This window comes from Dendrobates tinctorius, unplaced genomic scaffold, assembly GCF_039654945.1.
Source record: "Dendrobates tinctorius isolate UK_male_01 unplaced genomic scaffold, ASM3965494v1 ptg000065l, whole genome shotgun sequence".
NCBI lineage: Eukaryota > Metazoa > Chordata > Amphibia > Anura > Dendrobatidae > Dendrobates > Dendrobates tinctorius.
The window spans coordinates 496,985-515,857 of NW_027361733.1; the positions used below are offsets into that span (position 1 = coordinate 496,985).

Sequence of the window (18,873 nt, forward strand, 5' to 3'; positions counted from 1 at the left end):
TTGTGCAGCATTTCAATATTTGGGCCACCATTATTCATGTGCAGCATTTATGGGGCATAAGTTGTGCAGCATTTCAATATTTGGGCCACCATTATTCATGTGCAGCATTTATGGGGCATAAGTTGTGCAGCATTTCAATATTTGGGCCACCATTATTCATGTGCAGCATTTATGGGGCATAAGTTGTGCAGCATTTCAATATTTGGGCCACCATTATTCATGTGCAGCATTTATGGGGCATAAGTTGTGCAGCATTTCAATATATGGGCCACCATTATTCATGTGCAGCATTTATGGTGCATAAGTTGTGCAGCATTTCAATATTTGGGCCACCATTATTCATGTGCAGCATTTATGGGGCATAAGTTGTGCAGCATTTCAATATTTGGGCCACCATTATTCATGTGCAGCATTTATGGGGCATACGGTATGTTGTGCAGCATTACAGTATTTGGACGGAGCGTTTTTTTTTATCCAGTTAGAAATGGATCCCAGTACTTCAAATCCCGGACCAAAGCAAAAACGCAGGTCGTACGAAGCTGGTTTCAAACTTAAGGTTGTGTCAAGAGCAGAAGAAAGCAATAACAGTATTGCAAGTAGGGAATTTTGTGTTAACGAAAAACTAGTGAGGGATTGGCGGAAAATGAAAGCAGACTTGGAAAAGACTCCAAAGGCAAAAAAAGCACAACGTGGTTTGAAGGTGTCATATGAGGCTCTAGAGACTGAATTGCATAAATGGGTTGTGGAGTGTCGTCAAAATGGCTACTGCGTAACACGCATGGGAATTCGCTTACGTGCCCTTCAAATGGCTAAAGAAGATCAATTGAAAGCACCAGGAATTGAAAAATTTGTTGCATCAGCAGGATGGTGTACCCGTTTCATGAATAGATTTGGCCTATGTTTGCGACAAAGAACAAAGATTTCACAGAAGTTGCCAAAAGACCTTGATGAAAAAGTGATGTCATTCCATTCATTCATCATAAAACAAAGAAGGATCCATAACTATGACCTGGGAGATATTGGAAATATGGATGAAACACCTATGACTTTTGATCTTCCCAGCAACAGAACTGTGGCAAATATGGGAGAAAAAACTATTCTACTCAGAACCACAGGAAATGAAAAAAATCATTTCACAGTCGTTCTTTCATGTTTGGCTAATGGAACAAAGCTGCGGCCTGTCATTATTTTTAAAAGAAAGACCCTGCCTAAAAAGGTCCAATTCCCACCACGAATTACAGTGCGCGCTCATATTAAAGGCTGGATGGATGAAGATGGAACAAAAAAATGGCTGGAAGAAATTTGGAATGGACGACCAGGAACAGCCTTAAAGAAAAAACCATCATTGCTAGTTTGGGATATGTTCAGAGCCCACACATGTGATGACATCAAAAAATTGGCAAAGTCTTCTCAAGTTACTTTGGCGGTTATTCCAGGTGGACTTACATCTGTATTGCAGCCCCTAGATGTGTGTTTAAATAAACCTTTCAAAGACCGTGTGCGGAGGATGTGGCATGAATGGATGTCATCTGGTCAAGCCCGACTGACAAAACTTGGAAATCTGATGAAGCCGGACATAGAATTAATAGCAAAGTGGGTTCGTGATGCATGGGAAGAGATTCCAGAGGACATGGTGCAACGCGCCTTCAAGAAATGTGGCATTAGTAATGCTATGGATGGCAGTGAAGACAGCGATTTGTATGAAGACGCCAGCAGTGACGGTGATGACCAACTCAGTGATGATGACGACAATGTCTATGCTGATAACCAGCTGAAGCTGAAGCTCTGTTTGGACATACAGATGATGAGGAATCCAGTGACTTTGAAGGATTTTAACTCTTGTGTTTTACATTGAGCTGAGGTTTTTGTACTTTTAAAGTCATTGTTGTTGCCCTATTGGTTTTGTTGACCCTCTTTTCAACTTAGAGGGCTTGTTTAATGTTTTTCTTTTAAATAAATATTCAAAAAGATTTAACCTACTGATGTCTCACTTAATTTTACTTTTATTCTTATCTATTTTTATTTTTGAAATTTACCAGATCTTCGGCAATTCCCACCCTAGACTTATACTCGAGTCAATAAGTTTTCCCAGGTTTTTGAGGCAAAATTAGGGGGGTCGACTTATACTCGGATCGACTTATACTCGAGTATATACGGTATGTCCAATAGACAGAAAGATATTGCATGGATGGTTCTGCATGACATACTACCTGTAAGGGATGTGCAGAAGAGGAGAGATCTGATTAAGACTGATGTGTGTCCAAGAGATGGATGTGGTTCAAGAGAGATTGTCAGACATATGCTGTGGGATTGTGAATTTGCTTATGATGTGTGGAGAGGAATGAGCACGCTGTGTAATGGATTAGCAGGTGTGACTTTTGTCAATTGGAAGGTTGCAATGTTTGGAATGGGAGCATGTAATAACTTGAAAGATAGAGTGTTATGGTTATTGACTGTGTGTGTAATGGAAAGCCTATGGGACGCAAGGAATCTGCTAGTTTTTAAAAGGAAAAAGATGACAGTTAATGAAGTTTTAAAACTGATTTTGTCTCGTATGTATGTCATCTACCTATGGGACAAGAAACGTGGTGCCATCGATGCGGAAGGGGTATGGAAGTTTAAGAAATGGAGATTCCTGGTAAAGTATAGATAAATAGAGGTTTTTGGTAAGGTATAGATAAATGGTTTAACATGTTTTTTTTCCTTTAGCTTAAATTGTTAACTATGTGTGTATTGTTTGGTTTCAATTCAATCTTTTTAACCTGAGGTTAAAATTAAAAAACTTTTTATATAAAACGCCATGATATGATGAGAGGTTACATACCGGAAAGAGCTTTAAGTAGCTAACTTGATGGTGGAAATTACAACTGATCTGACATGGTAAAAAAAAAAAAAAAAAAAATCTGTTCTTATCAGTTTAATGTCTGATACGTCCCCTATCTGGGGACCATATATTAAATGGATTTTTAGAACAGGGAGATGGAAAAAGAGCTTGCTCACTTCACTCCACGTATCAGCCCAGTATGGCAGTTTCTCTGGGAATGGTGCACTCACTCTCTTAAGCGGTTTCCAAAGACAGATTGAATTGAAATCGGGATAATCAAGTAGTGTTTTCAAAGCATGATTTGAATGCTTTTTTCAAATGTCGCTGCTCTGCAATTAGTTTTTCTTGGTCCAAGTTGCACATTTCCAATTCCTTAGCCTTGACTTAACTTGACCAACTCTTCTACTACTACTACTCTTATTCACCGCTATATGGGAGGCATTGCACTGTATTCAATGTGTCTGTAAAATAACGATCTATCTTGGCCTTTGCTGCTTTGTAGGTATAGGTGTGACAAGTGTTTGGCTTTGGATAGCTACATTTCTGCACACCCACCTGCTACAAGGCCTGCAGCCCCTTCGCCTCAGTACTTCCCCAGTCTTAATTCAAGCATTCAATTCCTACCACATCCCTCATGCAATGATATGTCGCTTCATTTTTGAAACATTGTCCCCCTCTTGTGGCCTTCCAACTTTGAAATTTACTGTTCAATTTTGAATTAATTCATATATGAATTAAATGGAAAAGCAACGATTTATCTGTCGAGTTATTTGAATGTTCGGCCTACGTCCACCTGTCTGACAGACGGACGGTATTCTAGTGGCTTGTAGTAGCAGCAGCAGCAGCAGCAGCTAGGTGCGCTGCTTGCCTGCAGTAAATAGGATGTGTTCCATCCATGGAACACTGTGATAGGAATCATGCCATTCATAGCACACAATGCTTGGATGTGTTCGACCACGTGTCACAATGGGACCACGTGTCACAATGGGACCACGTGTCACAATGGGCAGCCCACTGTCTGTAGCAGCTGCGCAGTAGTAGTCAGCTTCAGTCTGCTGAGTGAGCCTCAGCAGACAGGTGGGCCATGCTCGCCTCCTGGTTACAATATCTGGCACCAGGAGAGTTAAAGCAAGACCTTTCATTTAGGGAGGGTAGTAGAGGGGGCGGTGTAGGAGCAGTGCTCCTCTGGCCTCTTTCCTAGTACTGAAGCGCGTTTGACTGTGAGGGGAGGGTGGCCTAACAAAAAAGGGGTTGGCCTATGCAAATTAAAGCGCGTGGAGTGGAATCCTGGGAAGAAAAAAAAAAAAAAAAAATCAGCCGCCTGCGCTTTTGTTATGCGCCCAGACTTGGTTTGAATGTCTTCCTCAGGGTGGTGTCTGTGTCATTCTCCACAAAGGGTGCCTGTCTTAAGCCCTGTGGCCTTGCAAGCGGCAAACCATTTCTGGTTATCGCTTCTCGGCCTTTTGGCTAAGATCAAGTGTAGTGACTTAACTGTTGCTGCCTTGGTCTTGGCTGAGAGGTGCTTGGGGTACCCGGCTCCTTGGCCTGGGGGGATCGTCTCACCTCTGGTGGGACTTCACCCCCCTGCTGCTATTAGGGAGTTGGCTTAGTCCCCTTGCATCGGGCTGCGATCCCCCGGCTAAAGGCCGTGCCCGTGGTGATGACCTTTGTGCTGCTTTTCTATTTATTTCTGTGGTATTCTGTACCGACAGTTTCAAGATGGCTTTCATGAAGAACACAATCCGTGTGTCTGTGGATCCCAATGACGGAAATAAGAACACCGTGGTCTTTGTCATCAGAGATCTCATTGAAGGGAAAGCTGGAGCAAGACGTGCTGACATCTTCAGCTGCAACGAATTTCCTTTCCAAGGTAATTACGATGTGACTTTTATGGATCTGAATGTATGCCTGAACGTCTTTGAGTGGTTCCGGAGCCATGCTGATGACCCCTGCCTGCAAGGAGTACGTTGGGAACCTTTGTTTGGGCTACAGGAGAAGGACATAATTGTGACTGTATATAACCCTTTTACAGACCCTGCTTTGCTGGAAAGTTTCCTCTCCCAGTATTGTGAGTATGTGCGAAAGGGAGAGAGGCAAGTTAATATACTTGGAATTTTCAATTGCAAGTACAAATTCCGGGTAAAGCTGAGAAAGGACCCTGACTGTGTGGGGGGATTCAGACACCCTCCAGCAAATTTTTCTGTTGCTGGACACAGAGGGTTTCTCACCTACCCTGGGCAGCCCCTGTTTTGTAGGAAATGTTTCTCTTTTGGACATGTGCAGGCGGTGTGCAAGAAGGGGCAGTGCTGCCGAAATTGTAAGCAGGAGGGTCATGTAGCCGGTCAGTGTCCAGCGCCTAAGACCTGTGACGTATGTGGTAGCAGTGAGCATGTGTACAAAGACTGCACCCGGCGTACACCCTGGCAGACTGACAAGGAACAGAAGGAGGAGGAGTTGGCAAGAAGGGAAAGGGCGAAGGTGGTGAAGGAACTTGCAAGAATGGAGAGGGAGGAGGCAGAGGGGAGGAGGCGGAGTGCAAGCAGGGCCACTCCCCCTAAAGAGCCAGAGAGTGTTAACCTGAGGCCCTGTTATCTGGTGGGGGAAAAAGAGGAAGTAAAAAAGGAAAAAGAAGAAGGAAAAGGAGTGGAGGAGGGAAGAGAAGGAGTTTTGGAAGGCAGCGGCAGAGGTGCAGTCGGAGCTGCCTGATATGATGGCCTTCAGTGAGGCTATGGATGCCACGGAGAGTGATGCGCATATTTCTAATGCTGATAGCCCTGAGCATCTGTCTGATCCTGAGAACATTGTGGACTTCAGCTCAGATGAAGATAGAGGTGCAAAGAAGAGTCGGCGGGAGGATGATGGGGACAGTGAGTTAGAGGGCAGTGCACCTCAGAGAAAGATTGGCCCTGCGAGAAAGAGGAGTGAAGGTGGTGAGATCAGTGGGTCGGATACCGGCGTTTCAGTTCAGATGGTGGAGGAGGGTTATGGTGATGCTGGATGAAGTGTCGCCATGTGGCACACTAAAGAGTTATGTTCTTCCTGAGAGCTTTGGTTTAGGCCAAAGGCTATTGCTTTGAGTGGTTGTTGAAGAGTGGTTCTTTTTAGTATGGGTTTTAGTATAATTTCACAGAATGTTAGAGTTTTTAAAAGTAAAGTTAGAAGAGCGGCGATTTTTGAGTTTTTGGCTATGCAAAATGCATCTATTTTTTGTCTACAAGAATGTGGGGTAGTGGATGGTGTGAAAGGGGATGAATGGTCTTATGGTGCATCTGTGTGGTCAGGGAGTGCATGTAATAAGAATGATGGGGTAGGAATTTTGGTTAAAGGGAGGGAGGTGGTTTTGAGTGATTATCTGGTGATAGAGGTGGGAAGGTGTATTTTGGCTAATTTTGAGTATAGGAATGTAAAGTTTTGTGCTATAAATATTTATGCGCCAGTTGATAAAAATGAACGTAAAAGTTTATTTGAAAAAATTAAGCTTTTTGTTCCAGGAAGGATGCCTGTGGTGATTGTGGGGGATATGAATTGTGATGTGGGGAAAGTGAATCTGGATGTGTCAGGAAAAGCCTTGCTGGAATTAGGCTGGTTTCACATTTGCGTTTTTTTGAGCTGGAAAAAAACGCATACGTGCGCATGCGTTTTTTCCCCTATATTTAACATGGGTGCGCATACCTGCGCGCTGGCATGCGCACGTATGCGATTTTCATGCGCTGCGTTTTTTTGGGGTGTGCGTTTGTATTTTCCAGACGCAGCATGTTGCATTTTTTGGCCCTGCAAAAAAGCGCATGCGCACGTATGCGCACGTTTTGCGCTAAAAATGGCCATTATAGCCTATGGATGCGCATACGTGCGCACTGGCATGCGCATGTAAGCGTTTTTTTAGCGCTGCGTTTTTTTGGTGGTGTCCACTTGTTGTACTAGTTATAATCTTCTAAAGTAAAAAAAAAAAAACACTATATAAAGGAGGTGCCTGCCAAAACTCTGCCACTACTACACTGACAGATTGGAGAGCAGACAGTCAACAAGGAACCCATCTTCTATCAGCGAAGAATGTGAGTATATTACATTATATGCCTGTCCTTTTAAATTATGTATGTACTAATGATTTTTATTATTTTTACATGCAGTATGTCTTCAGAATCCGAGTATTCCCCATCGCGGCAGGAATTGGCACAAGCAGACCATGAGGTGATTATTTTCGTGCATCTGGTAAGTATATCTGCAGCTTCTCCAAATCTCTTACGTTTTTTTCAACTTTTTTAAGACATCGTCATCATCATCTTCTGCGGACGGGACTAGTGAGGGCGAAGAGCAGGAGCAGCGAAGCCAAGTCCCGGTGGTGATACGGAATGTATGTATCAAATGATTTGTAATGTTCTTTATTTTTTATCTTCTATTTTTACTCTTTTTTATGTTTCTTTTTTGTAACTTTTTATTCAATTTAAATTTGATTATTCTAATGAATGTGTTTTGTCTAGGTTCCACAACGGGATGAAGACGTCTACCTGGATAATGAGCAGCTCATCAGCCTGGTCCAGGAGCGTTCGCCGTTGTGGGACAGCCGTGACCGGCTGCACAAGGACATTGTGGTGACCCGGCGGCTATGGAATGAGGTGGCCGCAGCGTTGATGGATGGCTGGGACAGCGCCACAGCATCCTCCAAAAAGGCGTTTAGTGAGTATTTCCCTGCTCTGTATTGTGCCGCAGTGACTGTTGTCCTTGACGGCACTGTTGGGTTTCGTGCTAGGCATATTCTAGCAGGAAACCCAACAGTGTCATCGGGGTCTACAGTGACTGCTTTGAGTATTGTATTGGTACATTGTGCCGCAGTGACTGTTGGCCTTGACGGCACTGTTTGGTTTCGTGCTAGGTGTATTCTAGCAGGAAACCCAACAGTGTCATCGGGGTCTACAGTGACTGCTTTGAGTATTGTATTGCTACATTGTGCCGCAGTGACTGTTGTCCTTGACGGCACTGTTGGGTTTCGTGCTAGGTGTATTCTAGCAGGAAACCCAACAGTGTCATCGGGGTCTACAGTGACTGCTTTGAGTATTGTATTGCTACATTGTGCCGCAGTGACTGTTGTCCTTGACGGCACTGTTGGGTTTCGTGCTAGGTGTATTCTAGCATGAAACCCAACAGTGTCATCGGGGTCTACAGTGACTGCTTTGAGTATTGTATTGCTATATTGTGCCGCATTGACTGTTGTCCTTGACGGCACTGTTTTTTTTTTTTAACAACAGTGGACAAAGTCCGAACACGTTGGCGTTTGATCAAGGACCGCTTCAACAGTGATGTTCGTGCTGAGGGCCAGGTTCGCAGTGGATCTGCGTCAAGGACCAGAACTAGATACCGTCACTATCACGCGTTGCAGTTCCTAAGACCGGTCCTTGCCACGAGATCGTAAGTATTATAAATTTTGGGTTTTTATTTTTATTAATCTGTGTTTTTCTAATCCACAGCTGATGCTTCTTGTAAAGGCATGGTAGTAATGATTTTCCTTTCTTCCACAGCACCTGGAGCAGCACCCTGCAACCTGGCCCTGGAGCGGTCCTTCCTCGGACGTCCTCTGACCCGTCCCAGCCATCCGACAGCCAGGAAGCACCTTGCAGGTCAACCACACACACAGCTGGTGACCAGGAAGCTGAGCCATCAGGTGTTCCCCTGTCCCAGGTCTCTGCCACTGGTTATGCGGGCACTACCCGCCAGCTGCAGAGGGCCTTGGACCGGAATGTCTTGCCCGAGTTTATGCATTTGAGCGAGGCCTTTAATTCCAGCCTCAAGTCACTGTCCGACAGAGTTGAAAGCGGTTTTGCACTCATGGAACGTGGTTTTAACCACTTTGAACACCGCTTCAATTCTGTAGAACAGCGCCTTGACCGTCTGGAGGCCGACCTCAACAGACCAGCACACCATTTTTTTAGTAAGATTGAAAAGGGCATGGCGGAACACCTTAGTCCTGAGCAACAGCTGAATGTGCTGCAGGCCTGCAACAATGCTTTCTTGCAGGCTATGCAGCATAATCGGTACGGTCAGCAGTCAGTGGTGTCATTTCCACCTGTGCCACCATTGACTCGCTTCACCTCACTACCGACTTGTGCTGCATACCACTGCACGGACACCTCTATTCAAAGCCAGGACACCCACCGTTACACCACCACAAGTCTGAGTGCAGCTGGTCACTTCACCGACACCACCATGGCAAGCGCTGCTCCTGTCTGGAGCACCACCGCCACTCCCACCACAGCCACCACTAGGCAAACATGGAACAGCCCTGCCACTACAACATGTAGTAGCCCTGCCACCACCACTCTGCAAACCTGGACCATCACTGCCGCCACCAGTCCTCCTGCAAGGACGAGCACTGCCAACGAAGAGCAGCAGCAGCAGCCACCTCAGCAGCAGCAGCCACCTCAGCAGCAGCCACCTCAGCAGCAGCAGCAGCCACCTCAGCAGCAGCAGCAGCCACCTCAGCAGCAGCAGCAGCCACCTCAGCAGCAGCAGCAGCCACCTCAGCAGCAGCAGCAACCACCTCAGCAGCAGCAGCAGCCACCTCAGCAGCAGCCACCTCAGCAGCAGCAGCAGCCACCTCAGCAGCAGCAGCAGCCACCTCAGCAGCAGCAGCAGCCACCTCAGCAGCAGCAGCAGCCACACCAGCAGCAGCAGCAGCCACACCAGCAGACGGGGGACCTACATTCAATATTTGCCCCTAGTTCAAGGCGAAATCTATCAAGGCGGGCATTGGGTCAAAGTCGGTCCAGGCACACAAGCCTACGGCGACATGCCATTACAACTAATGTACCTGAACAGATTTCCTCTCCTCCAAGTGTTCCTAGTTTAAGTCCCTTAACTGGACTACCTTCCCCCACAAGTTTTGTTGCCCCTTCCCCTCAATCACCGTCTTCAACTGCAAGTGTTGCATATTCCCTGCACACCCCCAAATTGAAACCATCTGCCCCCAAGCGCCGGAAAAAATAATTTTTTGGTTTATTTTTGTGATTAAAAATAAATTTACATTTGTGGTTCACCATTACAAAGTTTCATTAATGTTGTTTGCGCCGCTCACACACACTGATGGGTAAATACATGTTAAAAACCAACCCAAGGCCTAGTATAGTCATATGTGAAATAACACGGATTAGTATAGTCATACCAAGGCCTAGTGTAATAACTCGAGTTTTACCAACTTGGATCTGGTTTCATGAAAAACAAACTGTTGAAACTTGTCTTAAAAATAAGTTTCTTTCTAGTTTCACCAGTTTGTTTTTTGTGAAACAAGATGCTAGTTGTTAAAAATCGAGTTATTACAGTAGGCCTTGGTATGACTATACTAGGCCGTGGTATTTCACATATTACTATACTACTAGCCCCAAGGCCTACTATACTCATATTTGAAATACCACGGCCTAGTGTAGTCATTCCAAGGCCTAGTGTAATAACTCTAGTTTTACCAACTAGAATCTGGTTTCATGAAAAACAAACTGTTGAAACTTGTTAAGTTTCACCAGTTTGTTTTTCGTGAAACAAGATCCTAGTTGGTAAAAATCGAGTAGGCCTTGGTATTACTATACTAGGCCGTGGTATTTCACATATTACTATACTACTAGCCCCAAGGCCTACTATACTCATATTTGAAATACCACGGCCTAGTGTAGTCATTCCAAGGCCTAGTGTAATAACTCTAGTTTTACCAACTAGAATCTGGTTTCATGAAAAACAAACTGTTGAAACTTGTCTAAAAAATAAGTTTCTTTCTTGTTTCACCAGTTTGTTTTTTGTGAAACAAGATGCTAGTTGTTAAAAATCGAGTTATTACAGTAGGCCTTGGTATGACTATACTAGGCCGTGGTATTTCACATATTACTATACTACTAGCCCCAAGGCCTACTATACTCATATTTGAAATACCACGGCCTAGTGTAGTCATTACAAGGCCTAGTGTAATAACTCGAGTTTTACCAACTAGAATCTGGTTTCATGAAAAACAAACTGTTGAAACTTGTCAAGTTTCACCAGTTTGTTTTTTGTGAAACAAGATCCTAGTTGGCAAAAATCGAGTAGGCCTTGGTATGACTATACTAGGCCGTGGTATTTCACATATGACTATACTAGTAGGCCCAAGGCCTACTATACTCATATTTGAAATACCACGGCCTAGTATAGTCATTCCAAGGCCTAGTGTAATAACTTGTAAGTTGGAATGGAGCAGATTACATTCATCCACTCAATGCTGACTTGTATTCCCCATGGACTTTCATTGGGGTTGGGTTTTGAGGGTTGTGTTTTGAGAAAATCACATACTTTTTTTTCAACTAGTTGCACAATTTTCTCTTGAAAAAAATTGGTTTCCTGATTCATGGCCTGCAGCTTTGCTCGTTCCAATATATTTTTATTTAATTGGAGTTTAAAAAATATAGTGCATTCAGTAATGGTATCAAATAAGGTTTTTTATTACCTTAAACAAACAAAAATATTACACCATTTCATCTTGCCAGTGCACCCGTCCTACATCAGAAATAAAGTAGGCTGCAAATTGGTCCCTCATTTGGCCAACTTCAACGGATGACCTGAGAGTGTGCTGAGTGAATTCAGGCAATGGGTTAGGAGCATCATCGTCCAGTTCAAAGGTCGGGTGCTCTTTAGCCATCACAAAGTTATGTAGAACCACACAGGCCTTCACCACCTCATCGACTGTTTCAAGTTTAAGATTAATGGCCGTGCCCAGAATTCACCATCTGGAGACAAGAATCCCAAAAGCACACTCGACAGTTCTTCTGGCCCTGGTCAGCCTGTAATTAAATATTTTTTTGGTGTGGCCCAAGTCCCGGCTGGAGTAGGGTTTCAGTAAGTTTCCGCACATTTGAAAAGCCTCATCGCCAACCATTACAAAGGGCAGTGGCGGAGCTTCGGTGTGAGGAAGAGGCCGTGGCATAGGGAAATTAAATTGGTTGCCATGCAACCTCCGGCCCATGTCTGAGTTTTTAAAAGCCTGTGAGTCATTACCACGGCCAAATGCTCCAATGTCCACTGCTACAAACATACATCCGGCATCCGCAATCGCCATGAGTACTATTGAAAAGTACTTTTTGTAATTATAGTACTCAGATCCCGTTCTTTGGGGTTTGATGATCCGTATGTGTTTACCATCAACAGCTCCCAAACAGTTGGGAAAATTGCATACTGTCCAGAATTTGTCAGCAATTTCCATCCACTTTTCAGCGGTGGGCAGGGGCATAAATTCTGGACAAAGAACATTCCAGAGAGCCCGGCAGGTGTCAGCAACAATTCCAGACAAGGTAGAGATTCCAATACGGTACTGGAAGTGTAGTGAAGATAGGGTTTCTCCAGTCGCCAGGAATCTGTGAACAGACAAAGAAGTAAAATTAATATTTATGTATATTATTTTAAAAAACTATAAAATAAAATATTAGTACATTCACGAAAACTAATTACCCAAGGTTTTGAATACTAAATTTAAAAAAAAAACATCAGACCGCACCACTTGGTTTTTAAAACATACCGTAATGTCACCAGTAGCCGTTCCTCAGGAGGAATCGCACGACGGAGCTGTGTGTCCTGTCTCCGGATGGATTGTTGGACATGAGCAAGCAAATCCATGAAACTTTCGTGGGACATCCGGATATAATCTGTAAATTTCTCCGGGTTTGACTGGAGCTCGCTGTAGAGGGTGTGGTATGCCCCACGGCTCTCCCGGAGTTCAACAATCGGATGTATCCACATACGCCGCCGTCTTCGCTGCCTCTCTCTCTTCCTTTGTTCATGGCAAGCAACTGCATACGCCTGAGCCATCGCGATGTCCAAATCCAAGTTGAAGTGAAAACTCTTCCAGCGCAGATCCATGGTCACGAGAAAAATCAAGCAAATGTGAAGAATACTGTAGACAGGGTCTATATATTAACATACCACACCCACAATGAAGTCCCATTGGTCTTGTGTGTTGTTGAATGGTTGTTTTTTCTTTTTTTTGGGGTTTTTCCAAAGTCTGTAAAAAAACGCAAACGCACAAAAAACGCATACAATCGCACAAAAACGCTGCGTTTTTTTCCTGCATGCGCATAAAAATGCTTGAAAAAAACGCAGCGTTTGTATGCATTTGTATGCGTTTTTTTAATGCTTTTTTTGCGGGAAAAACGCGCTGCAAAAAAAAGCAAGTGTGAAACTAGCCTTAGAGAATGAAGATGTGAGAAAGGAGTATGAAATATGATATAGTGAGTGGTGTAAGTGTAAAAGTAGTTTTAGGAATGTTTGTGAATGGTGGGACTGGGTGAAGAGACAAAAAAACTTTCTTTAAAAAATTAGGGTACAAGTTTGTAAAGATTAAAAGAGAGAACTTTGTTAGGTTGAATGCACGTTTGAGTGTTTTGTGTAAGTTGAGGGAAGGAGGGTTGGAGGTAGAGGAGGAAATATTACAGGTCAAAAAAGAAATTAATGATTTTTTGTTGGAGAAAGGGAGGAGTATAATTTTTAGGGCAAAAATTGATAAGATTGATAAGATGGAACATGATGAGAGATGTTCACGTTTTTTTAACTCCTTCACCCCCAAGGGTGGTTTGCACGTTCATGACCGGGCCAATTTTTATAATTCTGACCACTGTCTCTTTATGAGATAACTCTGAAACGCTTCCATGGATTCCGGTAATTCTGACACTGTTTTCTCATGACATATTGTACTTCATGTTAGTGGTAAAATTTCATTCATTTAACTTGCGTTTATTTGTGAAAAAAATGGATATTTGGCGAAAATTTTGAAAATTTCCAACTTTGAATTTTTATGCCCTTAAATCACAGAGATACAGCACACAAAAAACTTAAGTAACATTTTCCACATGTTTACTATACATCAGCACAATTTTGGAACCAAAATTTTTTTTTGTTCGGACGTTATAAGGGTTAAAAGTTGACCAGCGATTTCTCATTTTTACAACACCATTTTATTTTACGGACCACATCACATTTGAAGCCACTTTGAGGGGTCTATATGATAGAAAATACCCAAAAGTGACACCATTCTAAAAACTGCACCCCTCAAGGTGCTCAAAACCACATTCACCAAGTTTATTAACCCTTCAGGTGCTTCACAGTTATTTTTTGAATATTTAAAAAAATGAGCATTTCACTTTTTTTCACAAAAAAAATTTCTGGTTCAATTTTTATTATTTTACCAAGGGTAAAACAGAAATTGGACTGGAAAAGTTATTGTGAAATTTGTTCTGAGTACGCTGATACCTGATATGTGGGGGGAACCACTGTTTCGGCGCATGGCAGAGCTCAGAAAGGAATGAGCGCCGTTTGACTTTTTCAATGCAAAATTGGCTGGAATTCTGATCGGACGCCATGTCACGTTTGGAGAGCCCCTGATGCACCAAAACAATGGAAACCCCCACAAGTGACTCCATTTTGGAAGCTAGACCCCCCCAAGTAACTTATCTAGATATGAGGTGAGAACTTTGAACCCACAAAGGCTTCAAAGAAGTTTATAACGTACAGCGGTACAATTAAAAAATCATATTTTTTCCACAAAAATGATCTTTTCACCCCCAATTTTTATTTTCCCAAGGGTAACAGGACCCTAAAAGTTATTGTGCAATTTGTCCTGCGTACGCTGATACCCCATATGTGGGTGTAAACGACTTTGGGTGCATGGCAGAGCTCGGAAGGGAAGCAGCGCCATTTGACTATTTTGGCTGGACTTGAGATCGGACACCATGTCGTGTTTGGAAAGCCCCTGATGTACCAAAACAGTGGAAACCCCCACAAATGACACCATTTTGGAAACTAGACCCCCAAGAAACTTATGTATATGTTTGGTGAGAACTTTGAACCCCCAAGGGCTTCACAGAAGTTTATAACGTACAGCCATACAATTATAAAATCATATATTTTCCACAAAAATTATCTTTTCACCCTCAATTCTTACTTTCCCAAGGGTAACAGGACCCTAAAAGTTATTGTGCAATTTGTCCTGTGTATGCTGATACCCCATATGTGGGGGTAAACCACTATTTGGGCGCATGGCAGAGCTCGGAAGGGAAGCAGCACCATTTGACTTTTTTGGATGGAATTGAGATCGGACACCATGTCGCGTTTGGAAAGTCCCTGATGTACCTAAACAGTGGAATCCTCCCACAAGTGACCCCATTTTGGAAACTAGACCTCCGAAGGAACTTATTTAGATGTGTGGTGAGCACATTGAACTCCCCCAGTGCTTCACAGAAGTTTATAACGCCCCGGGCGTGAAAATAAAAAAATCGTATTTTTTCCACAAACATGATCATTTTGTCCCCAATTTTTTTATTTTCCCAAGGTTACCAGGAGAAAATGGACCCCAAAAGTTGTTGTCCAATTTGTCCTGAATACCCTGATACCCCATATGTGGGAGAAAACTACTGTATGGGCTAGGAAGGGAAGTAGTGACGTTTTGGAATGCAGACTTTGATGGAATGGTCTGCGGGTGTCATGTTGCCTTTGGAGAGCCCCTGATGTACCTAAACAGTGGAAACCCCCACAAATGACACCATTTTGGAAACTAGACCCCCAAGGAACTTATCTAGATGTGTGGTGAGCACTTTGAACCCCCAAGGGCTTCACAGAAGTTCATCATGCACAAGCGTGAAAATAAAAATCTTATTTTTTCCACAAACATGATCATTTTGCCCCCAATTTTTTATTTTCCTAAGGGCAACAGGAGAAATAGGACCTCAAAAGTTGTTGTGCAATTTGTCCTGAGTAGGCTGATAACCCATATGTGGGGGTAAAACACTGTTCAGGCGCATGGCAGAGCTTGGAAGGGAAGGAACACCATTTGACTTTTACAACGCAGAATTGGCTGGAATTGAGATCAGATGCCATGTTGCGTTTGGAGAGCACCTGATGTGCCCAAACAGTGGGAACCCCCAATTCTAACTCCAACCCTAACCCCAACACACGCCTAACCCTAATCTCAGCCCTAACTCTAGCCCTAATGGGAAAATGGAAATAAATACATTTTTCTAATTTTATTTTTCCCTAACTAAGGGGGTGATAACGGGGGGTTTGATTTACTATTTATGGCAGCTGTCACACGCTAAAAGACGCTTTTTATTGTAAAAATAGTTTTTGCATCACCACATATTGAGAGCTATAATTTTTTCTGTATTTTGACCTACTGAGTCATGTGAGGTCTTCTTTTTTGCAGGATGAGTTGGCGTTTTTATCGGTATCATGTTCAGGCATGTGACATTTTTTGATCACTTTTTATTCCGATTTTTGGGACGCAGAATGAAGAAAAACCAGCGGTTCATGAATTTCTTTTGGGGGGTGCGTTTACACCGTTCCGCGTGCGGTAAAATTGATAAAGCGGTTTTATTCTTCGGGTCAGTACAGTTACAGCGATACCTCATTTATGTTGTTTTTTTTATGATTTGGCGCTTTTCTGCATTAAAAACAATTTTTGCATTGCTTTATTCTGCGAGCTATAACTTTATTTTTTCTCTGATGATGCTGTGTGGCGGCTCATTTTTTGTAAAACAAGATGACGTTTTTAGTGGTACCATGGATATTTATATGCGTCTTTTTGATCGCGCGTTATTGCACTTTTTGTTCGGCGGTATGATAAATTATTTTTTGCTTCGTTTTTTTATTTTTTAATGGGTTCGCTAAAGGGGTTAACTAATGGTACAGTTTTATAGGGCAGGTCGGTACGAATGCGGCGATACCAAATGTGTACTTTTATTTTTTTTATTATTTCCAAAAAATGAATTTATTAGGGTTTACTTTTTTTTGAATTTATTTAGCAATTTTTTTTTTTAAATTTATTAGGTTGTCCCAGGGGGGACATCACTGTCCTGTGACAGATCGCTGATCTGTCACATCACAGATCACTGTGACAGATCAGCAATCTGTCACAGGCAGTGTGCAGGTTTCCTCCTTGCCTGCGCTTTGCAGGCACTGATAAAGTCAGCTCCCTGCAGGCCCCCGAAGGTCACCGTCGCCATCTTGGATCCGGGGACCTGCAGGGAAAGAGCCCCCCACAGCAGCGCTGCACATTGCGCTGCTGTGGGGAGCTCAGGGAAGCACGGAGGGAGCCCCCTCCCTGACGATGCTTCCCTTTAACCCCGATCGTGTTTGATCGCGGTGTGCAAGGGGGTAACGTGTTGGGGGCATTACGTGAACGCCCCTGACACACAGTGCTGGGTGTCAGCTGTGATAATCAGCTGACACCCGGCCGCAATCAACGGCGCTCACCACGTGGGCGACGCTGATCGCGCTAGACGTACTATCCCATCCATGGGCATAGTGGCCCGGGTTCCATGGACGGGATAGTACATCTGATGTCAGAAAGGGGTTAAAAAGGTGTTTGGGAAAAAGCATAATTTGAGTGTACTGAATGGGGTGGATGGAAGATTAGTGTGTAGGGAGGACATGTGTGAAGAGGTGGCTAAGTTTTATGAGGATTTGTATGCAGTGAAATGGAGGGATGAGTGTTTGGAGAATGAAGTGTTGAGTATAGTAGAGAGCAAGTTGAGGTGGAAAAGGAGAGTGTGATGGGTGAAGTGAGTAGTGATGAAGTGTGGAAGGTAATGAATAGTATGGCGCTGAATAAGACGCCGGGGGAGGATGGACTCCCAGTAGAATTCTATTGAGTGATATGGGATGTGATTGGTAATGACTTGGTGGATGTATGCAAGTATAGGTGGGCAAATATGGAGGTGGCTGAGAGTATGCGTGCGGGTATGGTTGAGTTGATACCTAAAATAGGCGATTTGAAAAGTTTGAAAAATTGGAGGCCGATAACGTTATTAAATTGTGATTATAAAATCTATGCAAAGTTAATGGCAAATAGGATGCGTGATGTGATAAAGAGTGTGATTGGGGACGAACAGTGTGGTGCGGTACCAGGGAGACGTATACATGACTGTGCATGTATGCTGAGAGATTGTTTGTGGGACTGTATGGGGAGAAAGAAGAGTGTGTTTTTGTTGAGTCTGGATTTTGAGAAGGTGTTTGATAGGTTGTCGCATGGTTTCTTGTTTAGGGTATTGTTAAGAATGGGTTTTCTGGCTGATTTTGTTGGGAGAGTGAGGAGTTTATACAAGGACATTTATAGTTGTGTTTTGATGAATGGTTTTCTGGGAAGGAGAGTGAATGTTTTTTTATGTGTGCGACAGGGGTGTCCTTTGTCTCCTGTGGCTTTTATTTGTGCAATTGAACCATTGCTTTGTATGTTGAGGAAAGATAAGATGATACAACAATAAGGACGCTATTATTTTTGTGTACGGCTCCTACATTCAGGTGTCCGGTGATCACTTCATATACATAATGATAACAGTAATGATTATGCGATTTTCTATACCTGCACCATAAATGTGTATTGGTGATCAACATATTTGTACCCTATTGCATTTGGTTTTGCTAAACCTCCATTTTATATATTGTCCCTCCCCTGTGATATTTATTATGTGCACATTGATCCATGGTGTGTCTTTTGTCAACATTTGCCTTTTGTGGTAGCTTTCCCTTCTGCGTGTATCTACATATTTCAATAAACATTTTTTCTATTTTTTCATTATAATTGGATTTTGGTCGTGGTTTTTTGGTTTACATTGTTAAAAGGTGGCAGTAGCAATTTGAAAGCCTTTCTGATGTGGTAATATAGGGGAAGCTGAAATCATGACTAAACTGGCACTTTGCTGATATCTACCATAGAGATAGGTATTGTTATGGAGTAGGAAAGCTCAACTGCCAATGTCACTAGACAGTATTTTTTGCATGCTCCATTAAAGGAGAATTGTCACAAAGGGGTTAATTTTCTGCAGCATGCAGTGGCATTCTGTGTGTCCAAAGCATGTTGCAGGCCGCACTTGGCGTGCCCCGTCACAATCGCATATGGATGACGTTGTCGTGACGAGGCAGGGGGCGAACATCACCCCCAACAGCAAGCGAATCTGTGGCGGCTAAAGCTGTCGATCAATCGCTGTGTCAGCCCACGGCAGGCAGGTATCTGCCGAACTGTCAGAAGTGACAGTTTGGCAAATAGATCGTGCCATATA

At 43.3% G+C, this 18,873-nt stretch overlaps 1 protein-coding gene and 1 pseudogene across 1 annotated transcript in view; both read left to right on the forward strand.

Annotated features, from left to right (window-relative positions):
• Nucleotides 1-18,873, forward strand: part of LOC141094652 (uncharacterized) — an 803,576-nt gene that overhangs the window by 48,508 nt on the left and 736,195 nt on the right. The window lies entirely within an intron of this gene.
• LOC141094986 (U2 spliceosomal RNA) lies at nt 2,844-3,055 on the forward strand (annotated as a pseudogene).